This window comes from Anser anser (assembly GCF_964211835.1).
Source record: "Anser anser genome assembly, contig: SUPER_W_unloc_1, whole genome shotgun sequence".
NCBI classification, from domain to species: domain Eukaryota; kingdom Metazoa; phylum Chordata; class Aves; order Anseriformes; family Anatidae; genus Anser; species Anser anser.
Genome location: NW_028154231.1, coordinates 547380 through 567412, shown reverse-complemented (window position 1 = coordinate 567412; position 20033 = coordinate 547380). Strand labels below are relative to the sequence as shown.

At 44.7% G+C, this 20033-nt stretch overlaps 2 long non-coding RNA genes across 3 annotated transcripts in view; one reads left to right on the top strand and one right to left on the bottom strand.

Annotated features, from left to right (window-relative positions):
* The first annotated feature begins 3340 nt into the window (after positions 1 to 3340).
* On the top strand, positions 3341 to 13133 carry LOC310888822. Its single transcript, XR_014576190.1, has 2 exons — positions 3341 to 7690; positions 8418 to 13133. It is a non-coding gene; the product is annotated as an uncharacterized lncRNA (long non-coding RNA).
* Positions 5506 to 20033, bottom strand: part of LOC310888821 — a 35465-nt gene continuing 20937 nt past the window's right edge. For both annotated transcript variants that reach the window (XR_014576188.1, XR_014576189.1), the window contains exons 2-3: positions 16306 to 16587; positions 5506 to 16124 (exon numbers count right to left, since the gene is read on the bottom strand). This is a non-coding gene — a long non-coding RNA (uncharacterized lncRNA). The remainder of the gene's footprint in view (positions 16125 to 16305; positions 16588 to 20033) is intronic.

Genomic DNA, 20033 nt, shown 5'->3' with positions numbered 1-20033 from the left:
TAGTACCGGCAGTCGGGGTGCCAGGAGGAGCTGCGCTTCAGTACCGACCACTTCCGAAGCAGATCGAACTCCTTCATATGCTGCCAATATCTCCTTTTCGGTTGGAGTGTAGCGGGCCTCAGATCCTCTGTATCCCCGACTCCAGAACCCCAGAGGTGGACCTCGAATTTCCCCAGGTTCTTTCTGCCAGAGGCTCCAGGTGGGGCCATTCTCCCCGGCTGCGGTGTAGAGCACATTCTTTACATCTGGTCCTGTTTGGACTGGTCCAAGGGCTACTGCATGAACTATTTCCTGTTTAATTTGTTGAAAGGCTTGTTGTTGCTCAGGTCCCCATTTGAAATCATTCTTCCAGGTCACTTGATAGACACAGCTTACAATCAGAATGTAGTTTGGAATGTGCCTTCTCCAAAAATCCACAACACCTAAGAAAGCTTGTTTTTACCTTTTGTTAGTTGGTGGAGACAGCTGTTATTTTGTTGATCACATCCATTGGGATCTGACAATGTCCATCTTGACATTTTATTCCTAAAAACTGGATCTCCTGTGCAGGTCCTACAGTTCTGTGATTCTGTGATCTGGGATGGAAGATTTTACAGCAAACCATTCAACCACAGCAGATATCCATTAACGCAGAACTGAACGACGTACGGTAATTACTAGGAGTATAAACTGGATTAGAGTACAGTGTGGGATAGACATTTCAATATTGCCACCTCTCTTTGAATTCTTTAAGGGAGACACTGATATTAATGCCCCAAGGCGATGGACTGAGGATGGACTGAGGAGGCTCATAAAGCATTGCAAATGGTTAACAAAAGAATCTCGGCACAGCAATGCCATCGTCATAGTGAGAACCTCCCCCTTCAATTATATATTTGTAATCAAGAACAACAACCAGTGGCTATAATTGGGCAATGGGATCCCTGCCTTAAGGACCCCTTAGTGGTCCTGGCATGGGTCTTTTAACCCCATCAACCCTCAAAAACTATTGCAACGTGAGTAGAAATGTTCACCGCCCTAATAAAGAAAGGACATGAGAGAATAATTGAATTAGCCCAATCTGATTATAATTCCCGTAGTAAAAGACTATTTCACCTGACGCTTGCAGAATAGTTTAGAGCTCCAAATAGCGTTGGCGGGATTCAGCGGACATGTTGATACCCACCATCCACCTCATAAAATGTTCTCCTTTTATAATAATATAAAGATTGAAGAGCGACCATTGTGCCAATGGCAACCAGTGAATGGGCAGACGGTCTTTACAGATGGGTCTGGAAAAACAAGCGAAGCCGTAGTAACTTGGGAAGAAGGTGGGAAGTGGCAACACCAAACTGAGCGGATCCAAGGTTCCCCACAGACAGTTGAATTACATGCTGTTATAATGGCTTTTAAGTGCTGGACAGCAGTACCATTGAATATTGTATATGACTCACAGTGTTTTCAAGGTGCGATGTGTGCGCTCAACAATGGCTTGACCCGTGGGGGAATGAGGAATGCCTGTGATGTGTCGGATACCCCAAGTTTGAAAAAAGGTTTGAAGGGAGTGACTACCATGGGTGGGGCTACTGTCAGTTTTTATTTCCTTTGGGATGCCTAGCACTGCGAAAGCAACACGGAAGTGAGCCTGGACATGGCGACTAATTTCACCCACCGCAACTGTCGCCCAAATAGCATGAGAGAAAGTGTCTACCGATACGTGAACATATTTCAAGCGACCAAATTCTGGAATATGCGTTACGTCGGTCTGCCATAACTGTAAGGACCGTAGACCTCTATGGTTTACCATTAAAGACGGGGTCGAAACATGTTGTTGACAGTCAGGACATGTTTGGACAATCAATTTGGCGTCAGTGATCGATATAGGGAATTGTTTCGCCAAGACTTTGGCGGATTGATGGAAAAAAGCATGGGATAACTGTGCTTGCTCCAGCACCTTAGGCACCAGGGCAGTCAGGGTCATATTAGTTAGCTGATCAGCGCGTGCGTTACCCTCTGCAAAAATACCATATAACATGGTGTGGCTCTGCATGTGAATAATACAATACGGATGCACTCGCTGCTCTACCAAAAATAACAGCTCTTTAAATTTTAGAAACAAGTTTTCCTTTGGGATGTGTCTCAAATGTGCCCTCTCAATGCGCTGAGCGACACCGACAGCATATTGCAAGTCCGATACAATATTCAAAGGTACTATTTTTTTTTCTTTTTTCCTTTTTTCTATTTTTTTGTCTTTTTTCCTTTTTTCCTTTTTTTTGTTTTTTCTTTTTTTCTCTTTTTTATTTATTTAACACATTTTTATTGAGAGTGCAGCACAGATACTTTCCCTGAACAATTACTTCAAAACTTTTATGAACATAAATTGTCAAAAATATGCTAACAAATTTACTTAAATACATACATTTAAAAAAAAACTGAAAAACAAATATTTAACAGCCTAAGACACATTCACAATGTAATTTCCCCATCATTTATGGTTTTTATTTCTAACACAAGAGGACACAAGTCTGAAAATCTGCATATATTAAGGTATCACAGAGCATAGAAGATCTATGAAAATATCTACTAGCCAATGTGCCAAATGGCACAATGCAAATATTCTACCCCAAGAGAGAGAAACAGTGTAATCTTTTGAGCTGCACAGATTGTTATTCACGCAAATTGTAATGTTACAACAGCAACTCTTGTTTTAGTTGGAAAAACCCAAAGGTGGTGAGCAGGGGACACGGTGGTTTGTGAGAAGCGTGTTTAGGTACTTAGCCGTCTAATTTAGCTGGATAAGGAACAATGAAACCTTTTCCTGTTGTTAAACATGGCCATCCATATCGCTGGCACACAAATTATTCGTACTGGAGCAAACAATTTGTGAATAGCATATGCCAACAGAAATGTGCCTGTACCAGCAGCCCTTTTAGATTGCAGCGATGAGTCACTGAAACCAAGTTTGAAGAGAACTGCAGTCGTATCCACACCACTTGACACAGCCAGGTAGAAGATTTCTAGAGATACTAATGAAATTCCAACATGGAATGAAACCCCTACAGCACCACATTCTTTGAAAACTTTTTTCAGCTGCTGGGATTTATTGAGTTTCTTGTTTTCACTGCTGAGATCTGTGGCTGCCTTTTCAGGGGATCCACCCACATCCTTGGCCGAGCTGCTGGCGGCGGCCTGCAGTGCCAGCAGAGGAGCCGGCGGGCTGAGGGGAGACTGGCCCGGGGGGGTGGGGGGTGGGGGGGATGGCGGGGGGGGGGGGGGGGGGGGCAGCAGCGCCCGATGCGTGCGTGCGGGCGCTCAAACCTGAGAAACGCAGCAGCCGGCGGCGGGGCAGGTGGGCGGGTGCTCGGAGGTGACAGCGGGGGTGCAGGTGGCTCTGGACCCTGCGTTAGAATTGTCACAGTCTTTCTTAATTCTTTAATTAGGTCCCATTGGAAGGCATTATATTCATTTGGACCGTTGGGTCGCACCTGCACCGGGAAAGCCATTCCTACCGGGTCCCCGTCCTTTAGCGTTTCCCGGCGCACCAGCTCCCATCGTTCCCGTGGGTCGAAAGCTCGGGCCCCCAGGGAGGCATTATCGGGGGTAGGCAAGGCGGGAGCCGAGGGGGTCAGCGGGGAGGGGCTCTGCGGCGGCAGCGGGGAGGGGCTCTGCGGCGGCGGTCCGCGGCCCTCTTCCTTGTCATCCCCCAGGTCTATCAAATTGCACCGCTCTGGTGACCTTGCAGGCTCTGAACCGAGGGTTCGGCTGCTGTTATTGCCTGGGCAGCGGCGTTCTGTACTTCCTTTTCTGCCTGCCACGATCTTAAAGTCTCAGTCACCAGCCGCCACGTAGTCATCACCTCAGCAACATTAGTATCCCCACTGGACGCTGCTTCCCATATTTTTTCCCCTGCTTGGTCCCAAGTTTTTACATCAAATACTGCGGAAGCCATTGAGGGGAGCCCTTGTTTTCACAAAAATTTCAATAATAGCTTTATCTTAAACGGATCATTTTTTACTCCCCTTTCTATTAGGAGTTGCTTTAGTAGTTTTGTTAGTGTTAGGGAGAATCGAATGGATGTTTTATTAATGTCTCTTAGGTGGTGGGTCATAAAGTATAATCAAGCATTGCCAAATGTACTTACATTATCAATTAATCTATGTATACTGGGAAACTTAGGGAGTATACTGAACAGTCAAATGAATCTTTGAAGGGGAGCCTTGGGAGGGAACAGGTACAACCTGACCTTTGATAAGAACCTGAAAATGCTGAAATGAGTTGAACCAGAACCAAGGAGCGGAGAGAGCATGCGTCGAGTGAGAAAGGTGAAAAGTTTAGCGGAGAGGAAGACTCCTTACTTCATCTGGACGACCACCTGGACGACCACCAGAGAGCACCACGCATGTGCAAATGGGAGGAGAGCTAATTAGAATGGAATGCGAGGCTGATGTTGCAACCTGTAATGAATATGTATGCCTTACGTAATGTTGAATGTATAAATAATGGCTGGGAAGTAACGGGACTTGAAGCCAGATTTGGGCACCTGCCCCGGCTTCCAGCGCTGAATAAAGCACCTTCATATAATCACTTGGTGGTTATGTGGTTGCTACGCTAACATTTTGGCGACCCAGATGGGATGGCGTGGGCACTGCTGAGGCGGATCGTGTCTCGGTTTCGCTCCAGCCGGCACCGAGGGATTCTCGGGGAGCAGTCGACCGCGACCGACCTCCGCTGCTCACGACGTACCACTGGAGCGGTAAGCAAAGGTGCTTTCGACTTTGGGTATTCGGTACCGATTTGGTTGGGAAAGCCTGCCGGTCAGACGCGGCGAAAGCCATGCTCGGTTGGGCAGGGAGCTCCCGGGGTAAGCCTAGGCGCCGTCCGTTAGACAGAGCGAAAGCTCTGCAGGTTCGGCATTGGTGGTTTGGTATTGGTAATTGTATTGGTTTGTGCTGAAGGGTCAGCACCTGGTATTATTGGTATGTGGTAAGCACGCTGCTGCTCCGGCAGCTTCTGGGGGAGTGTGCTGCTGCTCCGGCAGCTTTTGGGTTTGTATCATAAGCTCAAAATGAAAAAGGTTAAAGGAATTCTGGGAAAAGATGTACCTATCCCGCGGACATCCCCACTGGGGTGTTTGCTAGCACATTGGAAAGAGGGAGGTTTTGGTCAAGAAATGCGGAAAGGAAAGCTGATTGATTATTGTAATATTTGGTGGCCACAGTATAAACTAGAGGACCAAGAAACTTGGCCTGAGAATGGAACATTGCAATATAATACAATTTTACAATTAATGCTATTTTGCAAGCGGGAAGGAAAATATGATGAACTGCCGTATGTGGAATTATTCTTTTATTTGCGCCGAAAGCCTGAATGGCAGCATGCTTGTGGAATAATGGTGCTTGAAGTTTCAACTGAGGAACGTTGTTGTGCATGTACTAAGGAGGGACGCTGTATACAGCATCAGGCAATAGAGAATAATAAGTATTATGGGGAAATGAATAATGGAAATATTGATTTGGAAGTTGCGCCGTCGGCTCCGCCGGAAGAGCCAGGACAGGGAGGGAAAAGAGAAAAGGAAGATAGCAGTAGTGATGGAGAATCCCCGACTTTAGTCTCCCCTGTGTCACATAGGACCCGGCAACAGCGAAGGGCAGGAGAAACTATAAATGAACAGAGAGGGAAAATAATCGCTCCCCTCAGGCAAGGAGTGGGGACAGAAGGACCGGTATATGTTAAGGTGCCTTTTTCAGCTGGGGACTTAATGATATGGAAACAAGCAGCCGGCACCTACAGGGAAAACCCAGATAAAGTAGCCAGGATAATGAAAATGATAATTAAAACCCAAAATCCCGATTGGGATGATCTCCAGGTGATCCTGGATACTTTGATGGACTCGACAGAAAAAGGCATGGTATTGCAGGCAGCCAGAGAGAGAGCCCGAGAAGATATACGAAATGGATTAGTGCTTGGGAATCTAGATCAAAACTTCCCCACTGAGGATCCCCAATGGGATTATAACACAGGGGATGGAATAAGGAGGCTGAAGAGATATCAAGATTGGGTACAAGTCGGGGTACAGAATGCCATGCCCCGGACCATAAATTGGTCAAAATTGTATAATGTCAGGCAAGAAAAAGCGGAATCACCTTCCGCCTTTTTAGAGAGATTGAAAGAAACTGCTAAGAAATATACAGATTTAGACGTAGAGACTGAGCAAGCTAAAGCTCAATTAGCACTCATTTTCCTGGGACAAGCCCAAGAGGATATTAGGAAGAAATTGCAAAAGTTGGAAGGTGCAGATTTGAGAAATTTGGATAGGCTGTTGGAAATAGCCTGGAAAGTGTATAATAATAGAGAAAAGGAAACGACAAAAAGGCAACAACAGAACTTATTAGCAGTAATTCAAGGGAGAGAACATGCAGGATTAAGGGGCAGGGGAAGAGGAAATATTAATGGTCGAGGTAGAGGAACAGGGAGAGGCTACCCGAGCTCAGGGGGAAACCGGCTGGGTCTTAACCAATGTGCCCATTGTAAGGGGGAGGGTCATTGGAAAAACGAGTGCCCTCTCCGTGGACAGCTGATCGTTGGTGGGGGAAATTCGTTCCTAAACCAAGAAGCAGCCAAGGCGATGGTTCTGGGGGAATATAGTAGCTGACTAGGAGATCCGGTAGCAGAAACTAAAGAGCCCTTAGTAAAAATTCAAATAGGAAATAAGGAAGTAAAATTTTTAATTGATACAGGGGCCACATATTCAGTACTCAATAGATTAAGTGGTAAGATAGGGGAAAGGAAAACTGCTATTGTAGGTGCCACCGGGAAGGAGGAAATACGGCCGTTCTTACAACCCCTTGATTTACGGTTTGGAGGTAAAGAAATTACGCATGAATTTTTATATGTACCAGAATGCCCTATTCCTCTTTTGGGACGGGATTTGTTAACTAAACTAAACGCTACCATAACGTTTGAAGATGGAGAATTGATTATGAGAATCCCGGAATCAAAAGTGGGACAAATATTAATGATTAAAGAGAAGGCTGTTCCTCATATACCAAAAGAGGTAGAAAATGCAGTAATGCCTACGATTTGGGAAACGGACGTGCCCGGAAAATCAAAAGTAGCCCAGCCAGTAAAAATTGAACTTAAGGAAGGGGCCCGACCGGTACGGATTAAACAGTACCCATTGAAGCTAGAAGCTAGGCTAGGAATAGTAAAGATTATAGATAAATTTCTTAGCTACCACATTCTGGAGGAATGCAAATCCGAATATAATACCCCAATTTTCCCAGTAAAGAAACCTAATGGGGAATACAGGCTAGTGCAGGACCTTAGGGCAATAAACGAAATAACAAAAGATATTCACCCAGTGGTGGCTAATCCTTATACATTGTTAACATCTGTAAAAGAGAAATATAAGTGGTTTACGGTAATTGATTTAAAAGATGCCTTCTTCTGCATACCCATTGACAAGGATAGTAGAAAACTCTTTGCTTTTGAATGGGAAAATCCACGGAACGGACGAAAGATGCAACTGACCTGGACAAGATTGCCTCAAGGATTCAAGAATAGCCCGACCCTCTTCGGCGGTCAACTAGCTAAAGAAATAGAAGATTGGATTAACCAAGGACAGATTCAGGTACCAAAGGATCGATACCTGCTGTTACAATATGTGGACGATATATTAATAGCTACCGAAGGAGAGTCAGAATGTATTCAGGTAACTATTGATATTTTGAATCAATTGGGACTAAATGGGTACAAGGTTTCTAAACAAAAGGCACAAATTGCGTGCACAACAGTAATTTATTTGGGATGTGAAATTTCTCAAGGACAAAGAAAATTGGGAGTTAACCGAATACAAGCTATTTGTGAAATCCCCGAGCCGCGAAATTTGCATGAACTACGGGCTTTCCTAGGTATGGCCGGGTGGTGCAGACTGTGGGTAATGGACTATGGACTCATAGCAAAGCCCCTCTATGAAACCCAAAAGGCCTGTACATTTACCTGGGGAAAGCCACAACAAGAGGCCTTTAAGAAATTAAAAGAAGCCCTGATAAAGGCGCCTGCCTTGGGCCTGCCAGACTTATCAAAGGACTTCCAGCTGTTTGTGCATGAGAGACAACGATTGGCATTAGGAGTACTGACCCAGCGACTTGGGAGCTGGAAAAGACCTGTGGGGTATTTTTCTAAACAATTGGATGCGGTAAGCGCTGGATGGCCCTCATGTTTAAGGGCCGTGGCAGCCACAGTCCTTTTAATACAGGAAGCCAGGAAGCTCACATTAGGGAAACGAATTGAGGTGTTCGTGCCACATATGGTGACTACGGTATTGGAGCAAAAGGGGGGCCATTGGCTATCACCCAGCCGAATGATGAAATATCAAGCTATACTAACTGAGCAAGATGATGTAATCTTAAGAACTACTAACTTATTGAACCCAGCAGTGTTTCTAGGAACAACTACGGAGGAAGGAGACCTCAGTCATGATTGCGTGGAGATCATCGAACATACCTATGCCAGCAGAACAGACTTAAAGGATCAGCCTCTGGGGAGACCGGATTGGGAACTTTTTACGGATGGAAGCAGCTTTGTGGAAAATGGGACTCGTTACGCAGGATACGCGGTAACTACATCAAAGGTAGTGATTGAGGCAAATTCCCTACCTCCGGGAACTTCAGCCCAACGAGCAGAAGTAATTGCCCTGACACGAGCCCTGGAACTAAGCGAGGGTAAGAACGTGAATATTTGGACAGATTCAAAATATGCATTCGGGGTAGTTCACGTACATGGGGCATTATGGAAAGAAAGGGGAATGCTGTCCTCACAAGGGACTAATATAAAATACCAGGAAGAAATATTGAAATTAATAACAGCTGTACAGAAACCCCAACAGGTGGCCATAATGCATTGTAAAGCCCATCAAGGAGGGGTGTCAGAGATTGCAGAAGGTAACAGACTGGCAGATTTGACGGCCCGGAAGGTTGCGCGTGAAGTATGGAAAGCAACGACTCTAATTCCATCAAAGGTAGGCCTCTCTTGTTTTAAATTACCTAAAGACCCAAAGTATTCGGCAGAAGACGAGAGACTTGCAAATTTGATGAAGGCCCAGAAGAATCCTGACGGATGGTATGTGACTACGACAGGACAACTCATAGTGCCTCCTATAGTAATGCGAGAAATCTTACAAATAAAACATAATGAATGTCACTGGGGTGCAGGAGCAATGGTGACCTATTTGAAACGAGGTGTCATCTCGGTACACATGTTAACAATGGCAAAGTCAGTAATGTCAAAATGTGAGCTTTGCTTAAAGAATAATCCGGTAGCGAGGAAACATGCTGAGATGGGAAGAACTAGGGCTGGGATAGAGCCTGGAGATTACTGGCAAATAGACTTCGTGGAACTGCCTAAAGCAAGAGGTTATAAATACCTATTGGTAGGGGTTGATACTTTTTCAGGATGGCCGGAGGCCCTTCCCTGTCGCACCAACCAAGCAAAGGAAACGGTAAAATGGTTACTACGGGAAATAATCCCTAGATTTGGTGTACCATTGGGTATTTCTTCAGACAGGGGACCACATTTCATTGCCAATGTGGTTAAGGAGGTTAGTAGGTTACTGGGAATTACCTGGAACTTACATACCCCATGGAGGCCTCAATCTAGTGGTCAGGTAGAGAGGATGAACCAAACTTTAAAAGGACAATTAAGCAAAATCTGTCAGGAAGCTAAGATACAGTGGCCACAGGCCTTACCAATAGCCTTGCTAAGAATTAGAATAAAGCCAAGAAGTGGGATGTCAGTAAGTCCCTATGAAATCATGTATGGAAAACCTTATGAGTCTCCTGAACCGAATCCGAATATGCATGTTACCGGTAAACAGGATGTATATAATTATGTTTTATCCCTTAGTAAGACTTTAGCTCAACTACGCAGCGTTCTGGTGTGGAACCGACCCCTGGCCTTGGAGAATCCAGTGCATGATATACAACCAGGAGACAGAGTCTACATCAAGAATTGGAACGAGGAACCCTTGAAGGAACGGTGGGATGGACCTTACCAAGTTCTACTGGTAACCTTCACCGCTGTCAAGGTAGAAGGGGTAGATGCTTGGATACATTATACTCGGGTGAAACGAGTACCGAGACTTTGGGAGGCACAGCCACTGGGCCCTACAAAATTAAAGATCCAGAGTATTTGATATGATTGTTTATCAAATTTTGGGAGTGTTTTGGGGTTGGTGGGTGCTATCGTATTATAGTGAGACAAATGCTGCTTCTCTGAAAATACCTCAGAAGAAAGAGAATAAGACCGTATATGTTGGAAATAATGCCACTCTGATCTGCACGGTCAGAAGTGATTCCCCGATAGATCTGTCTAAAGCCCGGATTGTATGGGAAAAGATTCAAGACCCCCCGCAAGACCCCGATACAATTTACGACAACAAGGGCGGGCTTGAGGGATTATGGGAACGCTGGAAAAAGAAAGGGTGGGTAAATGAAAAATGTCAAGGGAAAGAAGGAAGTGTAGAGCTGCACCCCCGGAACCTGACTCTCGAAGACCAAGGAAAGTATAGGTACTTGGTGAGAACTGGTGAGAATCTGAGAGGAAAAGAGGGCTATGGAATTAGGCCTGGTCATTGTTGTAGGTTACAGGGTAACAGTAGAGCCAATACCAGCTGGACAAGGAACAATGATCCAGTTGAGGAGGATGAGAAACACAAGACAGATATAGGATTGGGAGGCCAGATGACCCTAACAATTAGAGGAGTTACCAGGGAGAACTTAGAAGAATATCAATGTTCGTATAATAACGGAACTGCTGGAGGATTTAGTAAGATTACAGTCTCCGAAACCAGAAGGAAAAGATCAATTCAGCCTACAACACCAGGAATGCAATGGGTAGTAAGGAATCGAGAAGAAAATCTGATGATAGGTTTGATTAGGGATTTTGCAAAAATGCAGAATGTGAGTCAAGTAACTGCTTGTTTACCTATACCCAAGTCAGCAGGGGACCCTATACCATGGGGCATAATAACATCTTCATTGCCCCAAATTGAGCGGAATAAAACAATTCAATGCAAAGCAGAAAAGACTGTGGAAACGGAAAAGATCGAGGGATATTATAGGGAAAAGGTAATTGCCTACTAGTCACAATGCAAAAAGAAAAGAAACTATCAATTCACGAATTTAAACACCATGAGCAGACGACTAGGATGGTGTGAGTATGATGAGCAACGTACAAAATCACAGGAGAAAGTTAAATGGGAATGCGAGGAAGTAAGTGAATCAAGAGAATTAGAAGGCTGGGATAGCGCATGGACCATGAGCATACTGCAGAGATATCAATATGGAGGAAATACTCCCTGGTGCATACAGTGGACTGGTAAGACAAATGATAGCCAAAAGGACCAAGAATATATGGCAGATCAGAAGGAAACTAGTAGTCGAGAACGAGTGAAGGCAGTCCCATGGTGGAACTGCACCCAGATCCTGGATTGCGATACGGACCTGAAAACCATACCTTTACTCCCAGTAAAAATAGCTTTAGCGACCGGATGTGCATGTAGGGGACTGCGAGTCAACGCAAATATAACCAGTCAGAAGAGCAACAAGAGAATCAAGGTAAATTGCAAATATTCAACGATACGGAGTATGGGACACTTCGTATGGGCTGCTAATGATGGAACCTGGACAACACACCTGGAACTAGATGGTCCAGGGAAAGAAATAACACTAGGCTTGCCCACCTTGTGTCCGCTCTGGAAGAAATCTCCTTTTAAAGGGAGTTCGACAAACTTGCGAACTAGAATAAGAAGGGAGGTAGACCAAGATGATGATAGGCAAGACCCCTCAACTGCAATCAGGATAGGATGGGTGATAGAATCACTATTTGCCCCAATAGCAACATACCAGAATAGGGAAATAATATATAGCTTAATGGGCCAAGTAAACAGGTTGGCAAAGGTAACCAAGAAGGGGTTCAAAGATTTAAACTTACAATTACAGGCCACAACTAAAATGACCCTGCAAAACAGAATGGCTCTGGACATGCTTTTGTTAAAAGAGCATGGGGTGTGTGAATATTTGAAAGGCAGAATTGATCATTGCTGTGTACATATTCCAAATGTAACTACAGATGTGGAAAATGACATATCCCAACTAGCTCATGTGGAACATGAGCTAGAGGAAGAAAAGCAAGAAGCTGAGCAAAATTGGTTGGGAGCAACTTTTGAGGGACTAGGCCTTCATCTGGAAGGATGGCTCAAGTCCCTCCTACAAAGCATTGTGCTGCTGCTAATTGTATTCGCTGCAATGGGAGTAATGTTCTCGTGTGTGAAAGGAGAAATAGTTAGGAGTAGTGCATGGAATCGCCGAATAATGAGAGTCCTTACTGGGAATCACCCAGAACACCCTATCCCACTTACTCCACCCCCATCCTATAGTACTAGCGTTAACAAGCAGGCATAGAGGAATCAATAAGATAGTAGACTAACGAAGATGCGTTAAGATTATACTTACTAATATCTATATCAAGTTATACTCACTAACCTCTACTAACCTGATTCAACCTAATAGTAATGAAAATACTTGCTCTTGGTATGAGTGAAGTATTTTCAAAGGGGGGAAATGTTAGTGTTGGGGAGAATCGAATGGATGTTTTATTAATGTCTCTTAGGTGATGGGTCATAAAGTATAATTAAGCATTGCCAAATGTACTTACATTATCAATTAATCTATGTATACTGGGAAACTTAGGGAGTATACTGAACAGTCAAATGAATCTTTGAAGGGGAACCCTGGGAGGGAACAGGTACAACCTGACCTTGGATAAGGGCCTGGAAGTGCTGAAATGAGTTGAACCAGAACCAAGGAGCGGAGGGAGCATGCGTCGAGTGAGAAAGGTGAAAAGTTTAGCGGAGAGGAAGACTCCTTACTTCATCTGGACGACCACCTGGACAACCACCAGAGAGCGCCACACATGTGCAAAGGGGAGGGGAGCTAATTAGAATGGAATGCGAGGCTGATGTTACCACCTGTAATGAATATGTATGCCTTACGTAATGTTGAATGTATAAATAATGGCTGGGAAGTAACGGGACTTGAAGCCAGATTTGGGCACCTGCCCCAGCTTCCAGCGCTGAATAAAGCACCTTCATATAATCACTTGGTGGTTATGTGGTTGCTACGCTAACACCACCAGTGCAATATTAGGATTATAGGGAGCATAACTTGGCTCCTCCTCCGAAAAAGGAATCAATCTTATTGTTTACATATAAACTTAAAGCCTGAATTTTCATCAGGCCTGTATTTTGGCCAAAATACTGCTGTTTCCTTAATTGGTTCTTTTGTCCAGACTGATACACAATATTTAACCATTTTTTTCTTTTATCATCTCCTCTAATTTTGGGATTATTTTTCCAATTTCTTATCATTCTTCAGGAAGAACTGTCAGTAGGCACTGTCCCAGGGATACCTCCTTGTCCCCGGAACCCATATTTTCCCATTTTTCCTAGCCCTTGTCAGTGTGCTGCTACAGAAATTTCCCTCCTGCAGGGTACCACGCACTGAAGCCAGGGATAAAAGAGTGGGGGCTTGCTTAATCGTATTAATGATTTCTAAATAAAACAATCGTAATTATTAAAGCCAGGAATGAAAGAATGGGGGCTTGCTTAATCGCATTAAAATAGATATTGCTGTGTGTCTTTGCTTACTACTGTGCAAATTAACCGAAACATGGCGTCTCCGGGCCCCCTCACAGAAGATGTTTCCTGACAAAAATGGGGAACCTGTCTCAAAAACCAGCTGAGACCAACCTTGTGGTGTGGACAAGAGCCAAAGAGCAGCTGAGTCTGTACAAAGGTAGGGGGTCAACTAGTGGTGATGAAGAGGAGTTACTGGCCTTCATCCCCATGACCCCCTGACGACCACCACCAGAAGGCACTGTGCAGGCGCAGATGGGAGGAGTTTATGGAAATGACTTCTTGGAGCTAATTTCAATACAAAGTGGGGATAAGTTATGAATATTGTGAGAAACACTCCGTAGCCAATAAATTAGGCTCAGGCGAGGATCTCAGTGAAGTAGTAATTTATTCACGATTGCAATGGCGGGCGCCCCACAAGCAGGAGAGCGCACCTACTAGTTCCAAAACACAGTTTATATACTTTTTGATGATAGGACCCTCCCCTGTTTCCCCACTGGAGTGGGTAATCCAGGTTCACAATCTATCTGATGCTTCACAGACAATGCCTGGCCTTCAGTTGCCGGCCTGTTTTTGAGATGGTAATGTTTTCTCCCCTTATCTGGCTTGACTTAACATAGTGATTTTCACCTGATTGCTCTAAGGAGTCTGGTTGTCTGCATTTTAAGAGGTCACCTGCTGAGCTTTCTTATCACTGTAAGCATATCTCAATACCACATTCCTTCCTTCTATACAATGTAACACTGCAAAAACAACATTTCTTTTCCCACAATTCCCCCTTTTCTCTTTTTATAATTTGTTGATTTTTGCAAAATTTTTTTCTCTAAGATGTAATCTGGTAGATGTCTTCCTCTTCTTCCCTTTCTTTGCTTTCCATTTCCTCTAATATCATCATCTTATCTGAGTAGGGTGGTGGATCCATGGTCATTTGTTTCAAAAGTGCAGTTTCAATTAACCGCTGGACAAGTCCCCTTACACAGGGGATAATGCAACAACCAATGGCTGTCAAAACTCCTGCTACTACAATCAAGGATGTAAATATGGACACTACCATCCCTTTCCATTTACCAGACCAAGATTCCAACCATCCTGTGATGGAAGTGTCTGCTCCTGAGTTTTCTGCCAATTCATTGGCAAGGGTGGTAAGCCCTTGCAATGCTCTAGTTACTGTGCCATCCGGGGCAGTATTGTTAGGGATAAAAGTACAACAACGGTTGCCCAGCATCACGCACACACCACCTTTCTCCGCAAGAATCATATCTAATGCTATTCTGTTTTCCCAAGCCATTTTGCTGGTGGCATCTAGTTGTTCAGCGATTCCTCTTATCGCATCTCTTGTATAGTTTATGAATCTCTGCTGATTATAATAGATATAATTAATCCAACCCACATTTTTATTAATTGTTACCCACCAGAACAGTGACTCAAACCCTGCAGCAATTTGATTCCTGGCTTTATGTTCATCAAGAACTCCTCTAGGCACCCCAATAGAATCTATGTACGCTCTATCATCAAATGATACTCCTAAGCTTCTTTTACTTCTTCTGGGTATTTGTGATGTTTCTCTTTCAAATGCCAGGGTGAAGGGTATAGCTAATTGAACAAGTGCACAAGTGCCTCCCCAGTTAGATGGCAGGATGGACCGTAAGATCTTCCCTCCACAGTACCACCAGAGATCTGCCCTGGGGATCTCAAGTCTTGAATAGTTTCCCATCAAGTCCTCAGTAGCATTCAAGGTCCTCGTGCACAAGGCAAATTGTCCCAGATGCCAGGTAGCACTCACAGCCTGCCGTGAGAGGCAAGCTGTATGGTTACCTATAGCTGTGGAGAATACAGGGGGAGCCCTGATATTGCTATCATGCAAGGAAGGGAATAGTAAAGAGAGAGACTTACAGGCCTCATTTCCCCAGGCAGTCTTTTCTTGGTACAATGCAATCATACATCGCATCCCTCGGGAGTCCTCGGTCCACCCCAATAGGCAGGGCACTATCTGGGCAATCGGTCATCCCGAGGCACAAGCATAGCAATTGCTATGGTTGAGACTCTGGACAGTATATTTGACCCATTCTATCCAGGCATTCACATCCCCGTACCCTGTTTCAATCTCAAATGTTTGAACTGCCGCATTTCAAAGAGGGCCTCCTGTTTTCTCTCCTGTTTTCTCCTTGAGTTTCTCCCTTTCTCTGATGGCAATAGAGGATCGTTTCCATACAGCTATTCTCAATCTGGCTGTTGGGTCTCTACCAGTTATTTGTTCCCTCTGCTCAATTGTCGTTGGGCATTTAAATCTCCACAAGCTAACACCTCACAAGCATCAAACATGACAGATTGCGGTACATAACCCTCTGTCACATTCACACATATTTTTATGGGGTATCCCGTCTTACTATTATCTGGTCATGCCTTTTCCAAGTTGCCAATTGACCAAGACTTTCTCCGAGGCCTACAATCACTAAAAACAAAATTAATAATTGATTTTTCCCTGTCATTATTTTTAAACCTTAGGTTTCCAAATAATTATCAATCCAAAGAATAAGATATACACTACTACCATAACAAACCCCCCTTGGGAACACTTCAGTTCACTATAGGCCAGTCCTTTCTCTCAATCACAAGTCACACTCATTAGCTACCTGTGAAAATAAAAGGTTAGTTTACAATCGCAAGCTCTTATCCCGCTCAGAGTCCACTATGAGATTTTTCTCTTTGATTTCAGCTTCCAACAAGTCTTCTGTAGGAACAGCTTCCCAGGTACTAGGGTCGATGGATGCCTTCACTCGCGTATAGTGAGTCCAACCTTTTTCCGCAGTTCCTATGGCTGTTCCAGTGGTTAGTAGTACTTGGAAGTGTCCTTCCCATTCGGGCCGGAGTTGATCCTTTCCAGGTCTGAATCAGGACCCAATTTCCCACGGGTCCTGAGAAATGACAAAGAAGAGGACAACCCCAGAACACAGTTCTTAAGAAAACTCTCTTGTTTCGAATTGTGGTATCTCATCCCTTCTGCCCAGATAGGGTAATCTGAACAGCATCTCATACGGTGAAATTCCTATATCGTTTCTTGGTGCTGTTTGAACCTGGAGGAGTGCTAAAAGTAAACATTTTACCCAAGGAAGTTGGGTTTTTAACACTAATTTAGTTAATTGCTTCTTTAATGTCTGGTTCATTCGCTTTGCCTTCCCAGAAGAGGAGGGGTGCCAGGGGGTGTGAAAAGCCCACTCAATCTCTAAGGCCTGCATTAACCCTTGCAGTACTTGTGAAGTGAAATTATTTCCTTGGTCTGAATCAATGTTTTCAGCTATCCCATATCTAGGGACTATTTGCTCCGGTGATACCTTAGCCACCGTGTTTGCAGTGGCAGATACAGAGGGGAAAGCTTACACCCATCCAGTCACGTGGTCAATTAGGACAAACAAGTACTTAAATCTCCCTCCTTTACGTAACTCAGTAAAGTCTACCTGTATACTTGGTAAAGGTCGAATCCCTGGCTCCCGTCCCCCTCTAGGTGAGTTACAAATGACCTTTTTATTTGCCTTTTGACATATGGTACATCCTCTGCATATTTGCTTCACTAAAGTGTATATTCCTACACAGACATACTTTCTTAGCACAACATCACACATTGCTTGCATCTCCCAATGACTCTCTTGATGTAAAACATCATATTTGCCTCATTGGTGCTTTATTCAGCATTTCTCTCCCATCAGGGAGTATCCATTTTCCCTCAGACTTCGTGGCTCCTGATTCCTTAAAGAAATCTCTCTTGAAAACTTTTTAGTTCTTTCTTAGTTTTCAACAATTCCCTGAATCCTCTCTGGATTTATTCTCAGTTTTCCCTCAGACATTAGATGCCTTAAATACCTGACTTCTCTTTCTACGTATTGTAATTTATTTTTCAATACTCCCAAGCCCTGCTTTCCCAGAAAGTTGAATAGCTTGTTAGTAGCTTCCTTCACAACTGTTTTCTCCTGTCCTGACAATAAACGATCATACACGTTTTGTAACAGAAATTCCTCCTTGGGAGGTTGGAATTGCTCCAAAATCTGTTCTAGAACTTTGCCCAAATTAATCAGAGGCCCTGTAAACCCCTGAGGTAAAACTGTCCATATGTATTGTTGCTTCCGCCCCCACTTCAGAGTCTTTCCAGTCAGAGGTGAATATATCTTTGCTCTCAGGGCCTGAGAGCACTCCATTAATACCACTGTTATTCCAGTCTAACAATTTACTATTTGAATGCCCAATTTCATCATCAAATCCCTTCCCAACAAGTTAGTCCCTGCCTTGGGTACATACAATAATTGCCCAGAGATCATTTTATCCCCTAGTCTCAGCTTGGTATCCCCCAAAGGTGGCACTGTTATCCCAGCCCCTTCTACCCCCATCACTTGTTAGGGTTTCATTAGTTAATTTAATCCCTGATACTTTACAGGCCAGTAATGACCTAGCTGCCCCTGTGTATTGTGTTTGATGGCAAGGTTCGGGAGGGGGCTGCAGTGGCAGCCCCCACGAGGAGAATCCAGAAACCACCCCGTGGCAGATAAGGGACAATTTCATCCGGCCCCAGAGGGGCCCACCGCTGCCCAGAGCCAAGCCATGAGCAACACAGTCCGTGCCTCTGTGAGAGCACATCCACGAAAACAAACAAACAAACAAACAAAAACCTGCTGCTCAACAGCAGCTGGGAGAGCGAGGAGTGAGAAACCTCCCCGCAGACACCAAAGTCAGCACAGAAGGAGGGGGTGGAGGCGCTCCAGGCGCCGGAGCCGAAGCCCCCTGTGGCCTGTGGAGAGGCCCCTGGTGGAGCAGGCTGCCCCCCCTGCCCCCCCCTTCTCGATACTTGGGAAACTGACCAAACACCACAGCAAATATACCAAAACTTCTAGACTGTTACTTAGATAGTGCCTACATCCTCTTTCCCTGCTCATTCAACTTTCCCAACTCATTCAAAAAACAGCTCTGTCAAACATTACATACCACACCTTTAACACCTTCAATAACCCTTTTTAACACTTCTTCTTATCTTTCTCCAGCCTGTACTTTCACCAAAGTCTCAGTCATTAGCCAACTTAATTCCATACCTTTCTCCCTCATCCCATTTTCCTTCTCTCCTCCTTCTTCCACTCCGGATATTCCTACCTGAAGTGGCCAGCCTGCCCACACTTAAAACATCCCATCAAAGCCTGTCCCTGCTAAGATTCAGGCCGCAACACGGGTAGCTTTCCTTGCCTGCCATTCCTTCATCTCTCTTCCTCTCTTTTCCATCCTGGCCCTGACTCCCCCTGAAGATTTTCTTCCTCTTTCTCCAACCCTCTGCCTGACTACCTGCTACACTGTCAATACCATTAGTTTCACTCTCTGCTTTTCCTTCTCATCTCCCCTCTTAAAACACACGTTCAGGGCCTCCCACAGGAGGGCCCCCAGTGACTGTTCACTACACCCCCCTCCACCTTCTGGAGCATTTTCTGTGCATCTTGCCAGGCTTCAATCACAAAATGAACTTTCAAGAGCCCTTGGGATACCGGGTCCTCAGGATTCATCCCCAAGTACTTTCTCATTCTGACCCCAAGTCTCTCATATGATTTCTGTGTTGCACACTCTTATTCTTCCAGCCAGGATCGGCGAGTGGTTATTTCTGCCCTGCCGGTATTACCCCTGGTCCTGGAGGATGAGTTCTTTCCCATTTTTGTATAGCAGCTCTCCTCCTGATCATTCCCATTTCTTTCCCTGTAAACAACATATTTATATACATAATTCCCCCTCCCCAAGAGTATAAGTTAGGTCCTAGGAAACTCCTAACCTCTCTGCTGGTAAGGAGGGGGGGAAGTTCACTTAAGAGGATACACAGTTAGTGTTAGTGCTGTTAGTATCAGGGAAGGCAAAATTCTCAGCATCTCTTCTACCTTGTTCTAATTCTTGCCAGAGCCTAGAGTACGCTCTTCTCTAGGGACAGTGTTGTAAGGAATAGTCCAGCAATTCGTGCCACTAAGGGGTGTGAAGGGTTAACATTGAGGCCTGGGTTTAGGCGAGAAGAGAACAAAGGGATTTCTTCAGAGAAAAACTGCTGACCTTGCACAGACGTGCAGTAACTTCTGACAGCCGGCCAAGAGACCACTAGATAAGGAGGAAGAATATGAGCCTCCCCGTCCGAGCGGCCCCCGAGAGACTAACAGAGACTGATAAGCAGGCGCCCCTGGGAGGACTTCGGATTTGGGAAACCAATTATAATAACCCTGCCTCTTCTAGAAGTAGTAATGAATATGTATTAGCCTAGGAGTATAAAAACCAGCTGCCTTACTTAACAGGTGTGCGTCCCGGTGGAGCAGAGACTCCCGGCGCACCCAGCGCTGTTTGCTTGCCTCTATTC